Source organism: Lichenostomus cassidix, chromosome 4A, assembly GCF_008360975.1.
Source record: "Lichenostomus cassidix isolate B80296 chromosome 4A, HeHo_3.0, whole genome shotgun sequence".
NCBI lineage: Eukaryota > Metazoa > Chordata > Aves > Passeriformes > Meliphagidae > Lichenostomus > Lichenostomus cassidix.
In genome coordinates, this window is record NC_139485.1 from 7609666 (window position 1) to 7625933 (window position 16268).

The 16268-nt window shown below is 47.8% G+C and overlaps 1 protein-coding gene across 7 annotated transcripts in view; it reads right to left on the reverse strand.

The window, feature by feature from the left end:
• Positions 1-16268, reverse strand: part of PAK3 (p21 (RAC1) activated kinase 3) — a 125292-nt gene that overhangs the window by 52957 nt on the left and 56067 nt on the right. For 3 of the 7 annotated variants that reach the window (XR_014852207.1, XM_085060353.1, XM_085060348.1), the window contains exon 1: positions 15804-15896. The exons of 1 other annotated variant lie outside the window; for it this stretch is intronic. The gene's annotated coding sequence lies outside the window, so the exon portion shown is untranslated. Of the gene's footprint in view, positions 1-15763; positions 15919-16152; positions 16174-16268 lie in introns of those variants that run through there. 3 more of the 7 variants (XM_085060352.1, XM_085060350.1, XM_085060349.1) reach the window with 3 other exon arrangements.

Sequence of the window (16268 nt, forward strand, 5' to 3'; positions counted from 1 at the left end):
TGTCTGTACTAAACCATTTCTATGTATCATCTGCTGACTTAACCTGAAGTGCCACCAAAGGGATTTGGGATAACTTTCCAACTCCACAGCACCAAATGCTGAGACAGACATTTTTGCAACTTGGCTGTAAGAATGGTAACTCCCAGGACAGGAGAGGACAGGAGCACCAGGACTTGGATCTACTGGAACTCATCAGCCTTTCCTTCAGCTCCTTCACCCAACTGACAATACAGAACACACTAGCCAGACTCCCTAGAAAATTACTTACTATAGCCTAAACTGCAATGCCAACAGATCTAAATGCTGGCCTAAGTCTTCCTGCAGCCAGTACTACTTAGTTTGACAATCCAATTGCACAAAACGGATCAAAGCAAAGGCTGCTGCACAAGCACGTTTACACTGGCTGCCTACACCACTCATAGCAAGGGATTTATAAGTGAAACAGTTAGACTGCTGCCATTTTTCTGACAAGCCCAGAACTTCTTTCCAGTACCTAAATGGGCTACATGAGAGCTGGAGAGAGAGGATTTACAAGGATATGCAGTCATAGGAGAAGAAAGGATGGCTTCAAACTGATAGAAGGCAGGTTTAGATTAGATGTCAGGAAGATATTTTTTACTGTGAGGGTGGTGAGGCCCTGGCACAGGCTGCTCAGAGCCGCTGTGGTTGCCCCATCCCTGGGACTGTTCAAGGTGAGGCTGGATGGAGCCCTGAGCAACCTGGTCTAATGGAAGGTGTCCCATGGCAAGGCGGGTGGAACTGCATGGTCTTTAAGGTCCCTTTTAACCCAAATCATTCTATGATTCTGTGGTTCTTCCTCCCACACTGACAGCACAGATTACCTTCAATTCTTTGTACAACAAAAGACCAAAGAAACATCTACTCTGCTGCCGAAGCTGTGCTTGCAGTTCTGAAAGATGTTCTCAAGTTTGCTCTTCCAGCAGGCATATCAGCACAAGACATAGACACCCCCAGCAACAAGTGCCCTGTTGAGCAGCTGGCCCATGCTGACTTCCATGGAGAAGCTGGAGGAGAGATGCACTCTCCTCTAGCTGCAGCATCACCCTTTGACCCAGCAAGACAACACTGCAGTTGTTCTGGTGCCCCAGGAATTACACACCTCTACTCGTTACCCACCTAACCCTCAGTAAAAACTTTGCTTTGATGGCTTGCTGGCATAGAATTTAATTTATGTGTATGTATGTTCACACATCAAAAAATAGTGTTTATCATCCAGCTTTCTCACTAATCTCCTTTTTACCAAACCCTGTGGATGTAGTGTAATGTGACATTAAAAGGACTCGGCAAGATGATCAGTGCTGGCAGTGTGCAACTTCTAGGTATGCAATTGCCTACAGTTTCTGATAATGCACCTTCCCAAAGGCTTTGGCAAAATATGTGTTTGCATTGCAGAACATCAAGAGACAGTGTGGCAATAAATTCTCCACTCCATCCTGCCTTCCAAGAGATAAAAAACTTGGCAAGTTGAGTGATAAAGAACCAATACAATTATGTGTCATTAAGCTGCAACTAATAGTGGCAGAAAATGGATAAGGGCCTGCTGATTAGAAATGCTATCAAGCAAACTCTAATATGTGGTATTAAGGCACACATTGAAAATAGAATACATTTTGTGCTCTCCTAGAAATACTTAATTCTATTTCAAGCCACCATCTCTTCTTGTTTTACTTGGCATGAACACTTTCCACCATAAGGAGCTCTTTCTTACATCAAGAATTTTATGAAAAGAGTCAACAAATAGCATCTACCAACAAAACAGAGAGCCTCCATGTCCTCTTTGTCAAAACAAAGTTCTTCTCACTCTTCCTTCAGACATACCAGCCTGATCAGAAAACACCACCAGACCTCACTGCACAGCTCATTTGCTCCTTGTGCAAGGCCTCCACCTGAATCCGTATCTGAACTTGCCTGGAACAAAATTCCTGTGCTGAACATCTTATCCATAAATTTCCAAAGAATATGATGGGATTAAGTATAATGCAGCAGTGAAATTACTGCCCATTTCAGGTGCACACGGAAGGCAGTGTTCAGCTCCCAGGGGAATCCAGCCCCAGTTGCATGTGCCTCATCATCCATGTGGGATGCAAACACTTCTACTCATCTTCCAAGCAGAAGTTACTTAGACCTACTGAGCAATATACCTGCACATTACCTTCAGGGCCCAGCCAAGATTAACACTACCAAGAACCCACCTAAATTCATGAAGCATTCCATATCTTCAGCAGGTTGCCCAGAAAAGTGGATGTCCTAATTCCGGAAGCATTCAAGGCCAGGTTGGTTGGGACTCTGAGCAAGCTGCTCTCCTGAAAGGTGTCCTTGCCCATGGCAAGGGGTTGCAACCACAAGATCTTTAAGGTCCTTTCCAACATAAGCCATTCTATGACTGTGTGATTCTACATGACTGAGCTCCTGGTGCTTCCACAGACTATTCACATTCTGGCCTCCCAGTTTCCTGGGCTTGTACCATTCCCAGCTCAGCAAAGTCTCACAACAGTTGAAAGCTGGGCCCTTTATCAGAAGCTGAGTGTTCAGCATTTCTGATGGAACTCAGCCATGATTATCTGGGTAATCCTTACACTCTTTCAGCAATTATCATCAGCACTAATATAACTTTGGCTGCTGCAAACTGTAAGAGTGTCTTGATCTAATTTACATTCAGGGGCATTATATCATAAAGTGCAACATATGATCCCAGTCTGATAAACTGATACTGCAGACTGTGTAAATGGAGATTAATCACTTCCTAAGTCTTTGCAGAAGGTTTGTTTGCCCTCAAAGAAACAGGTTTCCATTCTTGCAAAGGCTGCAAAGAAAGAAGAACCATGTATTCTTTCCTCTGTCTATAAGGAAGCACCTCCAGGGTTGAAGCCTTTTCTGAGTAACGAGCCTATGTCTGCAGCGATCTGCAAAATGCCAGGAACTCCTGAGAAAGGAAATCTTGTGCCAGGGAAAGGACTTTGAAGGTAACTACAGAAAGAAAGAATGTGTGCTGTGAAACAGCATAAATCCTGAGACCATGTTCTGATTGCAAATGCTATCTAGGATGTCACATCAGGATGAGAATCGATGCGTTATTAAACACAGCTATTTTATAAACCTCAATTCTGTAAATTAAATGAAAACTTGAGGTTAGACCACATAATTGCAGGCAGAATTTGGCCAATGATCATTATTTTCCATAAGAACTGTCCTCTAGGCTAGAAGGTGTGTCATGATGCCCCAAGGTAGTTAACTCAGACTAAGAAAACAGTACTGACAGACTATTTTTTGCTGACAGCAATCTCACAACTGAGCCCTGACATAGGTTTAGAAATCCATTTGGATCCCGGAAGTTTGACTGCAGAACAATTCAACATATGGCAAGACACACATCCTCTATATTAAACACTTACCTGGGATGCTGCTTAGAGTTTGTTTATTTTCCACTGCTCTCTCAATTCTAACTTGTTTTAATGCCTAGAAATTAAAGCTAAAGGGCAGACAGAGAACACTTTTCCTCAACATCACAGGAAAAATCACAGAAAAACTGGCTTCTTCAAAAGTATCAGGCCAGAGTTGCAATTGCATTTTCGCTTGTTTTACTAGACCCATAAAACACCACTCGTGCTGAATGGGTGCAGGGGGAGATGTCTCAAGTACTGCTCAAACTGAACAAGAGCATGGGCAAGTCCCTTGAGTTGAGAGGAACCAGCTTTTTGGAATGCCACCAGCACAAGCCCAGTGGGGCAATAATTCAGGCCCTACCTTCAGTCTTCAGAGTGTGAGGCTCAGATATTAACACAGAAATGCAGCTCCACAGGCTGTGGGATGCTGGGTACCAGAAATTCTGCTCAGTGCTGAGTCTCAGGCAAAGCACAGGGAAGGGAGAGCCCAGAGGAACAGTCTCTAAGATGTGGTTCCAGCATCCACAGCTGGCCTAAATTTTACTCCATGCCAGAAAGCAACTCCTTTCTCACAGATGGCTGCTGTTACAGAGCACTGACACCCACCATGGAGCAACTGGGCATGCAATATTAATAGCATCAATGAGAAAATTAGGAACCCACATCAAAGCACTGAAAGTTGTTTTTATAATGTTTTGCTTCAAAACTAAGTGCAAAAGGAAAGGTATTACACTCAGCTAAGCATGTTTAGAGGACTTTAAGATGTGATTCTGCAGCTTTTAAACATGCACACGCATATGCAGAATGACCCCTTAAGGATGGGGGAAAATTGCTATCACCTATAACTTGCCAAATCCCAAGTGATATGAAGAAATAAAAATCAATGTTGCTCTGAAATTTAGCCTGGCAGAAAAAAAGTATCAAAGCTATCATAACAAATGGCTGCTGGGAAGTCAGTCAATTGGAATGCTGTGACCATGGTTTTTCTCAAACATGGTCATTCCCTTGGAATTTGAGTTCAAAGATTCTCATCTGCACTGCACTGAGACCCTGCACTGAATACAACAGACACAAACCAATAATGCAAATAAATTAGTACACATTCATTCGCTAGAATTCTTCTAGTAACAGAAAATGATAATGGAACATAATCAATTAATCTAATTTAGAAATCTCCCCTTCTCCATTAAAAAAAAACACTGACATTGGACCAAACTACATAGAGCCTATCTGCATCAACAGAGTCAGCACAGATGAAACATGGATGCAAATACTGTCAGCCATATAATCTCCATAAGAAGACCCTTGGATTTGGGGATTTAATAAATTAAGGACAAGTACCAAGCATAGAAATATTATCTTGAGGATATAGTGGTCATTACTGGTGTCCCTTTTGACTGCAGCAGGGACTGCTCAGCCACAGCTAAGTCTCCACAGATGGGCACAGCCTGCTCTCAGTTCTCTGCCTGCACTCCAAGCAAGCCAATGCACGTGTCTGCTCTGAGAGCTGCAAAAGCATGTGAGTGCAGCACTGTGCCCACGCCAGCACACCCTGCAAGGTGTCCATCATAGTCCTGTCCTGCTGACAGCTACGGGCGTCTCTCACTTCCAGCCTGGAAGACATGTGCTCTATCACTGCTATAAACCTGGCATGATGCTAACAGTGAAGTCTTCCTGTGATTCTAGATGCGTTTTTGATAGTTCTGCCACTGTAACATCCACCCACAGAGAGGACCTGACATCTTTTTAAGTAGTTTGTTGACACACTACAACCTGATGACTCAACTTAGTTATTTGTCTTAATCTGCAAGAGACCTCAGAGCTGTTCAGTAAAGTAAGTATGGGCTGTTTCCCCTCAGAGCAGGTGAAAGATGGAATCAACAACTAATACACCTGCTTTACTTTGGTCAGTTACCTGGTTTCATTTTGAATCAAACCCTGCCTATCTTCTGCTTCAGCCTGTCTTACACATGTGCAGCCTCCCTGCCTTCACTGGCGCTCACGCCAGACAGTCTGAAATTACATCACTGGCATCTTGCTGCAGCTTAGGTGGCATCACCTCAGGTTACACAGGACGGGGAGAGACCCACTGGGTCACCAAGTACAGCCCCTGCTGCCCAGGCAACCACGTCACCTAATCCCTTTGTACGTGAATCAAAAATAGTTATGAGCCATACCTCCTCACTGGGCACACCCCAGGCTAGCCGTGAATGACATACTGTGGCGTAAACTGACTCGGGAAGAAGTACACAGACACATCCAAGACAAATTAGAAACTGCAACAAGCAGGGAGGCAGCTTAGTCTAATGGCCAGAAAATGGGACAGGCAGCAAGATGGCTGGGCCCTGCTGCTGGCTCCTGCTCTTCCCTGTTTCACCCACAGCACCATTGCTCCATCCCTAGGGTTCCTCTGGGCTGAGACCAAGATAACAACATCGTCCCTCCTTCCTTTGCAGATTGCTTTCAGCACTACAGACAAAAAGAGGGACAGTAGAACTAACTATTTTTATCCACTTAATCTCCCTAGCAGGTTTTTAAAGCCCATTTTAAAGCCCTCCTTTGCAATTCAGTCTGTGGATAATTTGTTACCTGCATCTCCATAAAGTTTAACCTGTCATAGCCTGGCAAAGGTGTAATTTCATCCCCAGGCTCTTCTGACTTGAGACTATGGAGCTTCTCTTTGTGTATAAAGTATCAAAGCAATAGCTCTGAGACAACAGCCCTTTGCATCTCACAACCCATGTATTATTCTCTCTAAACATAGTTTAACAGGCCAGAATCAAAACTTTTTCTCTCCCCTCATGTCTCCTCGCCACTGTGCACACTTCAAGAAAGAGCAAACACAGATAAGAGCAGCAGACAGAGACACAGAGAGAGGATGGTTTATCCCACAGACAGAGGATTACTGCATCATGATGTAATGACCTTGTTCAGAAAAGAAAAAGGTTAGTTATATGACAGCCCGAGTTGTAAAAATACCAGCTCCTTTCCAAAATGGGTAAAATAATGTCCCTTTAAAGTTATGCTGACAAAACACTTGTCCAGTGAACTGGAGGGAGAAAGAGCACAGCCCAACTGGCCTCGATACAACCCCTCTCCGCACACACGTAACATTGAATCAAACAAGCAGGAGTGCTCCTCAGCTAAGGATGCATGGAAAGGAGATGCCATGCTGCTTTCTATGCGTTTATATCTTCAAATATCCAAGAGTCCTTTCTGCACCCTACAAAGGTGCATTGCAAAAAGCCATTTCTGCGTTTCACTTCAGGCGCAAAATACTACAGAGCCAGCTGTTTCATTTGCCCCTCATGAAGACTTTACATTTGTACCTGTTTTCTTCCACTTCAGAACAAATGGAGGGAGGAAGGCCACATGCTGCCAGCACATGAAGCAATCCCATGAAAGAATAACTCAAGGCCAAGCTTGTTCTCTTTTTAGACAACAACTAGTGAAGCTTTGGCCATGACTAAAACTCCAAGGCTGAGTTCATCACATTTGTGACTACAGGCTCCTCAAAGGGACTTGTTTCTAATCAATTTTCAAATGCTATCAAAATAATAGGTACAGTATTTACCACTGAAAACACTGCAGAAGAATATTGATGCTACTGCCCCAGTACAGCACATTTATTTCACTGCACTGTTGATATTCTGCTAAAGTGAAGCGTATGTTATTAAAGCCAGTATTTACCAACAGATACTACAGTTGTGAAAGTAATATAGTCCTTCTACGTAAAAATAGGCTTCCAACAGGAAATAAAAGGCATTTGGCAAGTCTTAGCCCGCCAAGGGCAACTGCTCCATGTCCTGTTTCCAGGACAAGAAAGCCCTCCAGTTACTCCAGATACTTCCAGTGGTGAATGCTGAGCTTGTCTGGTGAGTTTTCCGAGCCCAGTGGAAATCCTACCGCAGACACAGAAAGCTCTGAGTCTGAATTGGCACCAGATGCTTTAGAAAACAAGTGATTTTCATTTTGTTACAGGAATATGAGAAGGCCAAAATGCTTTATTTGTCAGCACAGGAACAGCCACTCATCTAAGAGCATGAATATTCTGTTAAAGTTGTTATAAAATCAGTCTCTTCCAAGGAAACCCTGCACTGAGTAACAGTGCCATGTGCCAACTTACAGTGCTCTCTACACGTGTATGAGACAGGAAATGTATTTTCTACAGCAGATGAACAGCAATGACAGCCTTCAGACTAGAGTATGGAATATAATTTGCGGCAAATTCCAACCTCTCAAGAAGCTGCCTACAGTATCTCCCTACTAGCTCAAAGACTCCTTACAAAGGCCAACTCAACATCATGCGTCTACTGCAGTGTTTCTTCTCAATTAACTAAGGAAAAGTGTATTAGCCATACATCAAAACTGCATTGCAGCTAGAGCTGCCAATTACTTATGGCAAAAGGGAGGCTGATTCATCCGACTGTATGTGGGCCTTGGCTGGAGTTTTCCCAAAACGCAACAAGAAAAGAAGAAAACCTCAGTGAACCTCCCCCTCATTCCCACTCCTTCCTCCCCCACAAATCACAGTCAAGAGGCCTGTGCTTGCAAAAGCAGCATTTCCTGGAGGATTCTTTCTCCAAATCACTCCTTTTCTAAATTCAGACAAAACACACAACTCAAAATCCATTTGCATATGATATATACGCATACAAGGACACCCCTCCCAAACATTTACAAGCAAAATGCAGGGCATAAGGGTCTAAACCACCTTTAACCCCAGTCCCCAGGGATCCCTACATCTTCCACTCCAAATCCCACGGCATTCGGCGACCACCTGAGCAGTGTGTCATGGCTACCTGACAACACTCGGCGCAGCACCAGCCTGCAACAGCTGAGCAGGGGCTGGGGGGCCTTGTCTTTCTTCTCACAGAACTCACAGAACAGAACATTTCTGCAAAGCCAAGCACTTCCTGAATCCAGACCTTTTCACAAGCTCCCTGCGTTGGATGCATTTAACACCTAACATATCACAAGTAGCAATTCTCCATGCAACATGTCCCTCCTTCACTTCGTGTGTTTCAAACGAGCCCTGTGGCCTCAGGGTGCCAGGGCTCTTCTCTCCCTGGCACTGCAGGATGGAAATTGTTCTCATAAGTTGCCATGGACCCAGAAGCTAGTAGCCTAGGTTTTTAAGGTCCCCAGCCACTCCCAACACCACTATTCCCCACAGCGAGTTCAGGACACAAAAATTCAACCATGTTTGCTTCTAACTGCTATCTTCCATTGCTCTGACAGCACCCTACTGATGACCTTGGGCATGTGACTTCATCCTTTCGTTTCCAGTGTGTTTGACACAAGTCAAGCTGGCACCCAGGCCCCCTGAGCAGTCAGACCCTGCCTAACACATCTCTGCTTTTTCCCAGGCCTGACTTTAACCCATTTATTGTAAATCTTTAAAACAATTTTCACAGAAAATAACACTTAAGAGATCCTCAGAGTGCAGAAAAATACTTGAAGCATGCACCTAATGCTCCCTGCCTTCTGGCACCAACATTCAAAATTCCAGTGAGCACAGTGGGAGAGAGCCAGAGTTGCCCTTTCCACGGCAAGTCAGACATGGCCAGCTCCATGGATCACAACACAGTGCCTCACCAACACTGCAGGGCAGACCAGTGCAAGGTATCTTCTGCCTAATGACCCCACCAACAAAAGTCATCAGTCTGATGAGAACTTGTGCTTTAGAGGTTGTTGGATTATGTAAGAGCACAACTTTTTCCTCTCCTTGCCCAAAAGCCAGTCCTATTATGGGTCGATTTTGGGATTATATTTACCAGACTGCTTGTGGGTACATCCACAGCTATGTGTAATTCCTGTTCCAGAACACAAGCAATCACACTTGGGATGAGCACTGCAACAGACGCACTACTCAAACAGAGAGTCACACGTGTTCAGGTGTACTCATGAGACTAAGCTCTGCCATTCTGCTCAGATCATCAATGCAAACGTGAAATGCAGCTCAAAAAGTACTCAAGAATCAGGTAATGGACCTCCTGTGTCATGTGTGGGCTGGGAACTTCATCCACGTGCTATTGTGCTCACTAAGCAAGAGGAAAGAGAGCTTACCAAACCAAGGACTTAGAACTGGAAAACTACATCGTATCCAGATTCTTACTGCTTTTCCTTACTACATAAGGAAGACTGGCATTCACCCTGAGTGTCCAGAGTGCTCCACAGACCACGGGAGAAGACAGGGCATGCCCTAATTGTTCAAAAGCTCTGTCTGCATTATGAGTTGTGGCGCAGAAGTACCCCCTAATTAGATGCTTATCAACTATTTGCTTCAGAAACACACAAAGGCAGCAAAAGTTCCAGCATTTCAGTATCACTAGGGCTTTCAAGAAGGGTCCAGGACACAGCCTCTGTGTGTGAACTGTCAATATCCTGCAGAACAGAATCATACTCCACTCTCAGCTTAATCCTTTTGAAGCACTAAACATTATTCATTAATGCCACTAAAAAGGAGGATTCTGCATTCCCGTAATGCAAAAAGAAGTGGGGAGAGAACAAGAGCATGGAGAAAAGGTGTGGTGCAGGATTAGGGACAGAAATTAAAGGAAAAGACTGTCCCCACAGACTGCCACTCTAGATACTTCCAAGTATTACCCCATCTCTTTCTGGTCTATGCATCTTACAAAGTGCAAGGTGCCTTCTCCAAAAAGAAACAAACCAGGGAGCAAATTCTGTCTGCTTTAGTCTTTTTCCTTGCTAGAAATCTCACTTCTTCCCAGCTTGAATTCTCTGGAATGAAGAGAGAAGAGTCATAGCACAGCACAGCTAATGTAGACCACATCTGTAGGAAATAAATAACCAGGATGCCAACCTGAGCTGGCTAGGCTTGCTAAAAAGATCAAACGCGGATGTAAGCAGCTCTTTTCTGGAGCAGGCATCGTTTCAGTTGTTGAAATATTCATGCGCCAATAGGAGCTGTGGTATCAATGTCTGTCCCTGATACAAACAAACCTGAGCTCAAAGCATGACAATCTGTGTTGTGCAAAGTGGAATCACAATTAAAAGCATTTTCCAAGCCTCCATTTCTGCATGCACACATCTGACAGCTTTTCTGGTGACACATCAAGAGCATCCCAAATCCAAGTCCACAGTCTCCTGCCTGTGAGGGCAGGAGACATTAAAAACAGTTTTAGCAAATGCCCAGGATTTTAATTGTGTGCCTTCAGTTTTTCCTTCTCAGGTTTACCATGTACCAGCAGCCCTGAGGTCCATCGGGGGAGTGGCTGGATGCACCTGATAAATATGAGCTGGCATCTGGGCACTGCAGGTTCAATCAAGACTCTCTGCAGGGAAGCGCCTGGAAAATTTCTGATCTGGAGGATTTTCTCCTTCACAATAGGGAATAGAGAAGGAGGAGACAGAAAATGGAAAACATTAGCCCTTTCACTCCCCTCAAGAGACAGAGAAGTACTTTCCAGTGCCCTTTCTAAATAAAGGAAACTAATTTTTCGATGCCAGCAAATGGACAGAGACTAGGGGGGCACAGCTGCTGCCCCTTCAACAGCACCATCTGGAGAAATGAGCCCATTCAGGTGACACGGCAAGAAAATGTTTTAGTACTCCCCTCATCACGTGCACCCAACTGTGCATACGCCCTGCAGAGCAACACTGAGCCTGCAAAGGTGCCAGAGCATTTTCAACACTTGAGGATTAGAACGGAAATGAGAATGGTCCTGCTCTGGAGTCTGTGCTGTACTGCAATGTTGAAATGGCAGTTTGTTTCAGGCTTATGGGGATCTACAGCTGGACAAAAATGACATTGCAGTACCTTGAGCTGGGGCAAAGGCAAGCACATGCATGAGCAGCAAGCTGGACCACAGCACAGAGCTCACTGGTCCACATGCCAGTTGTCACTTTCAGAAGTCAAGAGGTCACATCCAAATCTTTGTTTCCACTCCCTGAGAAAGCACACTTTTGCCATCAGGACAAAAAAGAAACACGAAACTACCCAAAGATTCCTTGAATGCATTTTGTATCCAAATTGCCTTAATTTGCTTCTGATGGCAATAAAACAGTACACATGACCAGAGAAGAGCAAATGATGATGTGTATCCAACCGTAACTTTGCTGCTCCCCATCTTTACAAGCCTTACAGTGCTGTATCAGAGCACCCGTACCACACCAAGCCCCAAACGCAGCACATGGAGGCACTAAAAACTATTCCAGCTGCAGAACTGGCCGAAAAGATTCCAGGGCAGAGACGTGCTTTGCCCTGCATCACTCAAGACTCAGTCACATCTATTGGTATATTACTAGTTAAGCAACTGACAATAAAAAATAATGTTGGGAAATGAGCACACTGAATGTATAACAACACTATTTTACCCTTGAATACTTAATGCACACAGTCATAATGATAAGTCTTTAGAGCAAAACAAAGCAACATACATGGCAGAGGTTTTCCAAATGAGCAGGACATGCCCCTGTTTAAGAGGGACATGATTTCCAAGCCTGCTTCTGGAAGAGATGATACAAGACTGGACATAAGAGCACCTGGAGGTGCACCCAGCCCAGTGCTCCAAGAGCCAGACTTGCAGGTAGGGCTGGTGACATATGCTGACACAAAGATCCTCCCAACCCAGAAGCCAATGACCTGGAGTGCTTACAGGCCTGCCTGTCCCCTGCCCAGGGCTTCCTGGGGTCAAGAGCTCCAGAAGCTGGGGACATAAGACCACATCAACAACATCACAGGCTTCCTGGATGCCTGTCAGTGGGACTGACAGGGTGGATGCCATGGTGGTTGCCCAGGGCAAGGTGTACCCACCTGCCATGTCCCATACCACTTGTTTGAGGCACTGAGTGCCACCTTGCAGTCCAATTCAGTCTCAGAAAAGCCAGGAAGCCAACTCATAAACAGGGCTCTGTCAGAGCAGTGCAATTGAACATGCAAAATGTAAAGTTCTTTGGCTATCTCCAGCAAAGCATAGTGATACACTTGCTTTTCACTGCACACAAGCTACAGCTGCTGATGTTCACCTGGAAACAACCTCCAAAACTCCAAGGACTGAGACTAGCCACTAGCAAAACACAGATACTTCTGTTGTACTTTTCCATTATAAAATTACTGCTAGGAGCAGGAGACACCAGCAACAGCAGGTCTGAGATAAGACATTCACTCACATCAGTGTCTCTACCTGTGCTGACCTGGGCCCACTGAAACCCACCAATTACCACTCAGCCTAATGCCATTCTTCAAGTAACAGGCAAATCAAAGCCAACATAAAAGAAACAGAAGATACACAAGTTCAGCTATTTGTGTCTGAAAGGTAAAAAGTAAAATAGAGCTGCAGGAAGAAAATGCTAGCTGAACACAAAATAGCACTGTTGAGTGAAAAGGTTTATTTCTGCAGGTAAAAGTTAATTCATATTCCTCTCTCCCCTTTCTACTGCTGCCCTCCCCATTAAGTTCCTGGGAGAAAAGCTTCAAGCACCTTTGGCATGAGCTAAGGATGGTAATGAAAGAGGAAGATCAGTGGGCTCCCGCCTGCCCACTGTGTAGCACAGCAAGGAACAGAAATCAGTACTCAAACCGGAGAGGCACAAAGTGACAGCACTGTAAATGTCCCAAAGTCACAGGGAGTCCAACCAGAGCAGCAGCAGAAGCCAAATCTGGCAACATCCCCCCTGCAACCAGTTCTGTGCAGACATGGCTAAAATGAAGGAGGAGCTTGGGCAGATCAGAAAGACCTTCAGCTTCCCAGCTGGTTTTGATCCCAGAACACTGGCAGCTACAGGGACAATTGGATCCACAGTCACAATTAAAGTATTAAAAGAAAAAGAGAAGAAAGCTTCAGGCAAAGGGAACAGGAACTGAAAATGGGACTATCCCCACAAACCAGCTCTCCTCTAGGAGCAAATGCTGCCAGGCCAGGAGATGGCTAACACAAAAGCTGGGTTTGTTATGGCAACAATATGTTGCAGAGTTGCATGTGTCTCACCTATACCTGTAGCTGTATGTACAAAAGCTGCAAAGAAATACAAGGGGGTGGAGGGAGACAAGCTCTTGTACCCAATTTTGTTTTTCCAGACCTTATGAGCCGGCTCAGGACACACAGGGCAATCTGGACTCCAACTTCCCCAGGTTTTTTGAGTTTTGGTCAGATCCTTACAGAGAAACTGCCCAGTGAACAGTCTACTTGGAAAGGGAAAGTTCTCCTCCCTGCAGTCAGCAGCAAAATGCTCACCAGCTTCTGGGAAACTCCCCACACACAGTCTTGCTGGATTTTTAAGCTTATGGGGCACAAAGCCTCGATCAGTCCCTACAACAAGCCAGCATGTTCGTGCTAAAGCCCTGAAGCAAATGAGACCCAAGCCCTAGGCCTGCAACTACCAAAGCAGCTCACCCTGCGTATTGCTCTCTGCAGCACTGCTGCCACAGCTGCCTCCCAAACTGTTGCTGCTGCAAGCAGTGGCCCATGAGGCCTGAAACTTAATCCTGTAACAGGAGCTGAGGGCTCACAGGAGCTACTGGGACTTACTTTTAGTTATCCAGTCACTCAGTGAAGAAATGCCATCCATGCAGATCTTGGTTCAGAGTACAACCTCCTCTGCAGCCCAGAGACAGCTGCTTGCAGCCCCCCACCTTTGAAGCCAGCCAGCCACAGCCCCCTGCACCATGCCTGCCACCAGCTCCTCTTCCCAGTTCCATGCTCAAGGGATGCAGCCCAACCCATGCAGCTCCATACAGCCACAAACATTACCATCCCTCACCAGGCTGTGCTCATCACAGGAAATCCACCTCAGGGCAATCCTTCCCCTCCACACACATCACCTGCCATGCCAACCTTCACTCCCTGGCCTCAAACAACCCACCAGTCCATGTCCCAGTCCTACAACCCATTACCCCCACACCCCAATTTACTCCATATTCTGCTCACATCATTGGGTAACCTGTGACTGGAAGCCTGAGGTTCCTCTGCAGCCATGTGCCACCCTTCCACTTCCCACTTCCCCAGGCACAGCGTTCTCCTCCCGGGTGCCTCCGGAGCTGTGCCCGAGCCCCTCCTCCCCGCCTGACAGCCACGGAGAAGGTGGATTCACACGAGAGGAGCCACGGAACTCGGTCTCATCACCCCTCCGGCCGAAGCGTCCTCTTCTCTCTCCCCCTCGGGCGGGCAGGCAGGCAGCAGCCTGGCTCCTGCCCTCCCGACAGCCCATCCTCCTCCCCCTCCTCCTCTCTCTGAGGCGGCTCATGTCAGCCCGAGTCGCTCAGCAAAGCCCATGTTTATCTCCGGCCTCCAGGTTCCCTGTGCAGGCATCCCCGACCGCGCTCAGACAGACAAGCGAAAGCGGCGCGGGGTGGGATGCGGGCAGGTGGGGCAGCAGGGGCACCGAGCCTTTAAAGGGGTTTGCCAAAGTCTCCACACAGACACCCAGGCCGTTCACTCCTGGCACACGCTGTGCCCACCCTGCAAACGGCACCACGCAGAGAGGCAAAATCCATCCCCTCAACACGCCTCGGGCTGCAGGGCCCCAAACGGCCCGGCTTTTCCCAGCCCGGGCCCACCATCTCGTTCAGATGCTGCTCGCTTTGAAGCCATGGCTTCTCCTGCCTGAATTCCCTCAGCCTTGCTGTATTTAAAACAAGGCTCGCTCATGCCATCGGTGAAAACGGTATGTGGTACTGCCTCAAAGAGCAGAAAAAGGCGCCACTCGTGCCGAGTGCATCCCCCCGCCGGAGGAGGGAAGCCTGGAGCGGCCAGACATCACGCTGAAGCACTTCCTCGGCTGGCTGGTGTACAAGTCTGGGACAAAGGGACAATCCAGCACAGGGACCAGCTCCAGTGTGGCATCAGGCACCACCATGCACGCACAGGGAGATACCACCCTTCCCTGAACGGATTTCGGGAAGAACTTGGCAGGTGATGCTGAACGGGTCAATCGGATGCGCGTTGCCAATACCGAGTATTAAAAAAAAAAAAAAAAAAAAAAAAAAGGAAAGGCGGAGTTATTTATAGCCCAGAATTTCTCACTCCTCTGCAGAAGCGCAGCCCAGAGGCGGCATTGTTGGGAGATGGGGAACACACGCACCGCGGCCGCGTTCATGGCCGGTGCCGGCGCTGACACAACTTCAGCCGCGGCTCTGCGGCTCGGGGAAGCCTTCCCGCAGGACACCGGGCTCCGGCCACCGCCGACTGCCCGGCAACACAGGTGTCACTGACGGCAGCGGCACCCGGGAGACACAGAGACACCCCGGCACCGGCGCGGCTCGGCCCTGCCCGCGGCATCATCCTCCCATCGTCGGGAGGAGATGGGGCGCCGCAGACGCGGCCACGGGCACCGCGCTTCGCCGGCGGCCGCAGGGCCCGGCCGGGGTTACCTGGAACCGCCCCGGCCGGGGCTACCTGGAACCGCGGTCGCTCATTGCCGCCCGGCCGGTGTTACCTGGAGCCGCGGTCGCTCATCGCTGCCCGGCCGGGGTTACCTGGAGCCGCGGTCGCTCATCGCCGCCCCGCCCGTCCCCCGCCGCCGCCGCCGAGCGCCCCCCGGGCGCGGCCCGTCCCCCCGCGCCGCCAATCGCCGCGCGCCCGCCCGCCCCGCGCGTCGCGGGGCCGCCGCAGCCGCGCTGGCGCAGCCAATGGGCGCGGCGGGCGGCCGGTGACGACACACGGGCCGGGGCTGGGGCTGGGGGCAAATCTTGTGTTTCAAGGCAGCGCGCAGGGAAAGCGCGGCGCGGGGGGGAGCTCGCCCTCCGAGCCCCTTCCCCCGGTGCCCCTCGGAGGGGTGCGGGCACCTGGGAGGCGGGACCGGCACGGGCCGGGGCTGAAACGGGTCCTGAAAGGCATCATCATGCTCCCTGGTCTTCGTCCGCTGGGAATAGGAAATGCACCGTGAAATTCGGGGCTCCCC